This window comes from Bos mutus, chromosome 6 (assembly GCF_027580195.1).
Source record: "Bos mutus isolate GX-2022 chromosome 6, NWIPB_WYAK_1.1, whole genome shotgun sequence".
Taxonomy (NCBI): domain Eukaryota; kingdom Metazoa; phylum Chordata; class Mammalia; order Artiodactyla; family Bovidae; genus Bos; species Bos mutus.
The window spans coordinates 112052218-112059992 of NC_091622.1; the positions used below are offsets into that span (position 1 = coordinate 112052218).

Consider the following 7775-nt stretch of genomic DNA (forward strand, 5'->3'; position numbering starts at 1 on the left):
CACACATATTATTTTTGATACTATTTTCCATTATAGGTTATTACAAGATATTGACTATAGGTCCCTGTGCCATACAGTAAACCTTTGATGTTTGGTGCATATCTATTTTTTTTAATTCGAAATCTAGCATTCTATTCATACTATGTTAAACAAGTGGAATCAAAATGTCATACAATTTTTAGTTAGCAAAAATTCACAAGTTTCTAAAATATATATATATTATGCATATATATGTATGTATACAAAAGCTTTTCTACTACACTTGATAAAGATTTTAAAAAGAACATCAAAGAAAGAAGAGATGAAGAAATTGGAAATCATTAACTAAATACATGGGAGCACTAAATAGGAAATAGAAAAAGTGAAACAAAGTAGATAAAAGAAAAGACCACACTTCTAAGTTCTAAAGAAAACATTTAGGAGGCTCTTTTATTTATTGTACAACTTAGGTAAAGAATCTGCCTGCAATGCAGGAGACCTGGGCTCGATGCCTGGGTCGGGAAGATCCCCTGGAGAAGGAAATGGCAACCCACTCCAGTGTCCTTGCCTGGAGAATCCCATGGACAGAGGAGCCTGATGGGCTACGGTCGATGGGGTCGCAAGAGTCAGACACGACTGAGGGACTAAACCAGCACCAGCACCAGCACCAAGGACTTGATGGAGCGTTTGCCTCCAGGGAAAGAGAACTGAGTTAGAGTTCTGGCCCTGTAGGAGCTCATAGTCATACAAGAGACAAAGATACAAAACGAACAGCTGCAATACCATGGGATGTGTCTTAGTCTAGATCACCAATTCCCAATACATGATGAGCGACCTCTGGGTCTCCCAAGACACTTCAGTGGATCTGCAAGGTCCCAGTGCTTTTTATCATGAAACTAACATGGTATTTGCCTTTTCACCCTCTTTCTCTGGTGAGTGTGAAGTGGGGTTTCCCAGAGACAATGTGACATGTAAAGTCACAATGGATCACAGAAGTAAATAGAACAATCAAGTTGGCTTCTGTTAAACCAGGCACTAAAGAGATGTTCAGAATGTAAAACAACACGCTCTCCTCGTGATCATTTTCTTTTCCAAAATATAGCTGTCTTTCCTAAAAACGTTTCCATGATTTACTATTATTTTTAAATGAATTAACAAAGAATTCTCAGAAGCAATTTCTTATATAGTTACTGTTCAGTTGCTAAGTTGTGTCTGACTGTTTGCGACTCCATGGACTACAGGCTTCCCTGTCCTTCACCATCTCCCTGAGTTTGTTCAAACTCACGTCCATTGAGTCAGTGATGCCATCCAACCATCTCGTCCTCTGCCACACCCTTCTCCTCCTGCCCTCAATCTTTCCCAGCATCAGCACAAGTACATGCACATACATACACACACTTGTATGTGTGTATGCTTTCCCAGTCGTGTCCGACTCTGCAACTCCATGGACTGTAGCTTGTCAGGCTCCTAGTCCACAGGATTTCCTGCTGCTGCTGCTAAGTTGCGTCAGTAGTGTCCGACTCTGTGTGACCCCATAGATGGCAGCCTACCAGGCTCCGTTGTCCCTGGGATTCTCTAGGCAAGAACACTGAGTGGGTTGCCATTTCCTTCTCCAATGCATGAAAGTGAAAAGTGAAAGTGAAGTCGCTCAGTCGTGTCTGACTCTTCACGACCTCATGGACTGCAGCCCACCAGACTTCTCTGTCCATGTGATTTTCCAGGCAAGAGTACTGGAGTGGGTTGCCATTGCCTTCTCCAGGGGAATCTTCCTGACCCAGGGATTGGACCCATGCCTTCTGTGTCTCCTGCTCTGGCAGGCAGATTCTTCAGCACTGAGCCACCTGTGAAGCCCAGGGTCTTTCCTAGCATCAGGGTCTTTTCCAATGAGTCTTATCTTCACAGCAGGTGGCCAAAGTATTCAGCTTCAGGATCAGTCTTTCCAATAAATATTCAGGGTTAATTTTCTTTAGGATTGACTGGGTTGATCTCCTTACCGTCCAAGGGACTCTCAAGAATCTTCTCCAACACCAAGTTACACAATTAGAAAGGAGCTCACGTACTGCTCTAATCCAGGCTATAGGTTTCAGAATCCTGTGTATAAGCTCATCTCTCTCCTATTTTTTTGTGATTAATCTTCCTTTTCTATTAATGGATTTACTCTTTTATTATAACTTTTTATTGGATTATAGTTGCTTTACAATATTGTGTTATTTTCTGCTGTACAGCAAAATGAATCAGCTATACATGTACATATATACACTCTCTTTTGGGATTTCCTTCCCATTTAGGTCACTACAAGGCATTGGGTAGAGTCCCTATCTATTTTATATGTAGTATTTTGCATGTCAATTCCAATCTCCCAATTCAGTCCACTCCCCCAATTTCCACCCCTTGGTGTCCTTAGGTTTGTTCTGTATGTTTGTGTCTCTACTTTTACTTGCAAATCTGTACCATTTTTCTAGATTCAACAAATCTAGTCTTTTTAATGTCTATCATTCATTACTCTCCTTTGACACCTATAAATATCCCCACTTATGTTTCACTAAAATGCGAGAACTGTCAAGGAATAGAGCACTATTCTTTCTGAGACAGAACTGCATTCATTCATTCCTTTACACATCCATTTAGCATTTATTGAACATCTATTTTGTGCCTGTTATTGTAATTGGTTCTGGGAATGAAAAGATGAAATACAATGTCTGCTTTGAAGGAGTTTCTGTTCAGAGAGACTCAAGTAACAGTGACACAGGGCCCAGCATGCAGAGATGATGTGAGGTACTTGTCCCTGCAATTTGATGACTGCTGGGGTTACGAATCCTCATGTATTTCCACAGTTCTTTTGCCCTCGTCCCATAGGGTTTATTGGAGGAGGAAATGGCAACACACTCCAATATTCTTGCTGGGATAATTCCATGGACAGAGGAGGCTGGCAGGTTACAGTCCATGGGGTCACAGAGTCAGACAGGACTGAGCGACTGAGCAAGCATAGAGTTTATAATTTTGCTGTGGCAAATATGTTCAAAGGATGAAGAGAAGAAAAAATCTTCCAGAATCTAGAGTAAGAAGCTGCCTAATCCTGTAGAGAGGAAAATGGTGAGGTCTCAATAGAAGAGGTAAGATTTAGGGTAGGTTTTGGAGGTTGAGTTGAAGTTTGCAGAGAAAAGGAAAGAAGAATGTTGCAGGTGGAAGTAGCTGCATGCTCAGAGACATGAAAACAAGAAATGGCCAAAAGGAAGAGAAATGATAGCCCAGATCTAAATAGTGATTGGCAGTATTGTCAGAAGATGATTGCTGATTAATGACCAAACCAATGCTCCAGGGCAAAGTGTTAGGGATGCCAGGGTGATGAGGGGTCGGGGGAGGTTGCTCCAAGCTCAGAGAAAGCTTCAGGTGCAAGGTCAGGTTAGAAGCAAAGAAAGAAATAGCTGCAAAGGCTAGAGAGGTCTGAGGCTTTGATTTTTAATCCATTGGGACATAATTCTTTAAACTTGAGTATTGAGGAAGTTGTCTTTCGGGTATTTGTCAGCCTGAGGAATGGGCTTCTTCCACTTCTTGGGGAAATAGAAGGGAGCCTAAGTATTTTTAATATAAAACTTTATGTTGTCTGTATAAAAGCTCTTAGGAGAAAGACTTGAAAATCTCATATGGCCTCAGCATCCCTGAGGAAATGGTTCAGACTAACACTTTCCGTTATACTGCAAGAGTGCTTTGAGAGCGAACACGTCTGATGAATTCACCGTCGACTGCACCTGGCCAGGTATGGATCAGGCTAACCAGCTCCTCTTTCCTACTGTCAGCACAGAGAGAGGAAAATGAGATTTAAGTTCAAATGAAGTATGGCTGGGAAAAATCTGTATGTCATATGAGGGCATCAGTAAGTGCCTTTAAAAAAAAACAACAACTCTCATTTCGTATCAGAGTAAAGCTGATTAACAATGTGATAGTTTCAGGTGTGCAGCCAAGTGACTCAGCCACACACACACATGCATCCATTCTCTCCCAAACTCCCCTTCATCTAGGCTGCCGTGTAGCACCGAGCGGTTCCCTGTGCTATACACTAGCTCCTTGCTGGTTATCATTTTAAATATAGCAATGTGTACATGTCCATCCCAAACCCCCTAACTATCCTTTCTCCCCATCCTTCTCCCCTGTAACCAAAAAAATATATGGAATGCTTCACGAGTTTGCATGTCATCCTTGCGCACAGGCCACACTAATCTTCCCTGTATTGTTCCACTTTTAGGACATGTGCTGCTGAAGTGAGCACCTTTTTGTTGTTCTTTTGGCTAAAATGATAAGAACAAAGAGTTCTAATGCTGTGTCCGGATAGAATTTATTTTAAAGCGGTTTGTTGTTGCTTTTTCATTTTGGTTTTTGCAGAAATTGTCACCACTCTCTCGATTCCCACTTTGCTGTGTTGGGATTGCCCAGAGTGTGTGTCCCATAAGAAGACTAGAAATATTTTTAAATTGAATAGATCTGTGATGGTTTTAGGTTCCCTAGCAAAAAATTTCGCATGGGTAAATCATTTTCACTGAAAAGCAGTTAGGAGAATAGGTGAAGAGAGGAAATGGACCAATTTTATTTTTCTTTTCTAACTACAGCGTCTTTAAAGACCAAAGCTGAGGTTTGCAATTGGCAGCTAGGAGAAGCTGACAGCTGCATCTTTTCAGATTGGGGCACAGACTACCCTCTAACTCTTTACTCTTGGTGCCTGGAAAATGTGACTCTGCTCAAAGATTTCAGGCAGAAAATAGTGTTTGTTTATTCTTCAAAGACTGCTATTGGCTTCTCTTGCTGTCTTTCTGGATGTGCCTAGAAGGGGCCCATTGTGTGCAAAGCTTGTCAGCACCATTATTTGTGATTCAAAAGACGTTTATTAAGCCTCTGGTATAGACCTGTCCCTATAGTTGGTGACAAGGATGCAGAGACGTAAGAGTTCTTCTTCCTGTCCAGAGGTCACCACGATTACTGAGGGAGTCAGGAGGGCCAGCTGCTGCGGGAGTGACAGTGGGGACTCCTGGCCCTCCCTGGGGTGTCAGGGAGGATGCTCTGGAGGAGGGGACAGCCTGAGTTGAGACAACAGGGACCAGACAAATCATCAGAGACCTGGGAAGTGGTCACAGACCGCGAGAAAGATGACAAGAAATCAAGGGACAGTGTGGGATCTCCTGTAGCCACAGTAGCTTCCAAAGCCTGCAGCAAAGTACCTTCTGGTGAGCAAGGAGGGAGCATCTTGAGAGTTAAAGACATGAGGTGAGGGGCCTTAGCGTCAGGGGAGGTGGTGCATCCATCAGGGTCCTGACAAGTGCAGACAAAGGTCCACTCACAGAGCAGGGTTAAGGGATCAGTGACGCCGGTGGACTGCAAGCACCAGGAGCCAGACGAGGCCAGGACCACTCCCAGGGGAGGAAACAGTGAGACCGGGGCTGCGAGGACGGTCACCCACCAGGAGATGCTTTTCAGGGACCAAGCCGTAGCCGGAACTCGGGCGCTGCAACAGGGAGGAGATGGGAGGCCATGCCTTGAACTCTGTTTCCTGTAGACTTCCACCCTACCCAGCCCCTCTGTTGGCCAAAGTCAACCAGCGGCCAGAGGGCAGCAGAGCTCTGGGAGGCAGGGGTCAGTGCTCAGACACAGAGCATCCACATTATCATGTTCGGTATCTAAAGCACAATCACAGTCAGTGTTGACCTTCGCACAGATATGAGGAAGGTTATTTTATAAGTTTTAAGACACGCCAAGTGAAACATGGGGTTTAGATAAGTATTGCAAACACAGGTAATTATGATAAGCTTTTAGTAACAGCTGATGGGTTTCCTGTATTTTTACCACATGCATTGCTAAAAACCACCTTTTAACATTTAAGACCTAGATCTGTTCTTCCTATAAGCCCTGGGATGTTTATTTGATTCAGTGACTATTTGGTGGGAATCCAGCTGAATTTTCCTTAGTGATTTACATATTCCTGTGAGGCACATTAGGGGGAATCATGTGAATGGAAGAACAGAATATGGAGAAAGAAAACATTTGCTGAATACTTACTCAGTTCAGTTCAGTTCAGTTGCTCAGTCGTGTTCAACTCTGTGACCCCGTGGACCGCAGCATGCCAGGCCTCCCTGTCCATCACCAACTCCTGGAGTTTACTCAAACTCATGTCCACTGAATTGGTGATGCCATCCAGCCACCTGATCCTCTGTCCTCCCCTTCTCCTCCCGCCTTTGATCTTTCCCAGCGTCGGGGCTTCTCCAGTGAGTCAGCTCTTCACATCTGGTGAATACTTACTATGTGCCTACAATCTCATTTCAACTTCACAGCCACCCTCTAATTTTTTCACACACTGTAGGTGAGATTACCTCAGAAGCTCATTACAAACTCATGGAACCAGGATTCAGACCTGAGTCTTTGAGATGCCAAATCCCATCCTGTTTTCAGAAAACCAGTGTCTGTGTTAACCTGTCATGTGGTCTCATACACTAAAGGTTCCTGCTGGAAAACAGGCAAATTACCTTTTTTCTTTCTTCCTCCTCTCCCTCTTTCTTCCTTCCTTCTTCCTCCCTCCTCCACTTTCTTGCTTTCTTTCTTGCTTGCTATTATTTTCCAAACTCGGCATATCACAGGCAACAGTTTTTTCTTCTCCCATCTCTGATGCTTCCTTTAGAAAACAAATCCTATATGATAAATGGTATAACCTTTAGCTTAAATCGCTACTAAATAGATCAGCATTGCAGAAGCTCATTCCTACATAAGCCATCTGTGTGAAGAACTCCTATGACAAGAAAACAGGAGCCTGCTTTTAGAGGCTCCTAAGGAATAGAACAGCTTATTATAAAGAGTTTCTTTGCAGGGATCATATTTGCAAAACTTGATCTGAAAAGAACACAGTAAGGAGGGATGTGAATTCTATCTTACCTGTACTGGTTCCAGTATTATTTGAGTTTTAAACTTCTGGAAAATTTTATCTTCCATTGATTCACATTTTGCCATGGAATCCAATTCCTCCCTGGATGTTTCAACTGAAAAATCATCAACAGAACTATTAGAGCAACAGGAATAATCACTACAACCTGACCATTCACATAGGCTGAGGGAACTCAGTTTGAGATAAGTCAAGTTAGGGTTAAATCAGAGAGCGAAGACCAGATGTTTATACATGCTCTCCTATTCATTCATTCATGGAAATTAATGCTTTAAGACCATCTGAGTTTCCAGGTGCTCCACAAAGCATTATTTACAATGCTGGTGCCCACTGAACACTTCTTCTTAAGCTTAAAATTGAAAGAACAGACTCAAGTCAAGGCCTCAGGATTGCATCCAGCACATCACAGGATACCCAACAAATGTGACCCTCTCTGAGCATACTGTCCTCATCACTCCTGCCAGATACACCCTAATGGTCATCTCTAAGATGGGGAAACAGTGGAAACAGTGGCTGACTTTATCTTTCTGGGCTCCAAAATCACTGCAGATGGTGATTGCAGCCATGAAATTAAAAGACACTTACTCCTTGGAAGGAAGGTTATGACCAACCTAGACAGCATATTAAAAAGCAGAGACATTACTTTGTCAACAATCCATCTAGTTAAGGCTATGGTTTTTCCTGTGGTCATGTATGGATGTGAGAGTTGGACTGTGAAGAAAGCTGAGTGCCAAAGAATTGATGCTTTTGAACTGTGGTGTTGGAGAAGACTCTTGAGAGTCCTTTGGACTGCAAGGAGATCCAACCAGTCCATCCTAAGGGAGATCAGTCCTGGGTATTCATTGGTAGGACTGATGTTGAAGCTGAAACTCCAATA

General features: G+C 43.0%; 1 non-coding gene across 1 annotated transcript; it reads right to left on the reverse strand.

The window, feature by feature from the left end:
* Positions 1 to 4139: 4139 nt before the first annotated feature.
* Positions 4140 to 4246, reverse strand: LOC138988366 (U6 spliceosomal RNA). Its single transcript, XR_011464668.1, has one exon. It is a non-coding gene; the product is annotated as a U6 spliceosomal RNA (small nuclear RNA).
* Between the last annotated feature and the right edge of the window lie 3529 nt (positions 4247 to 7775).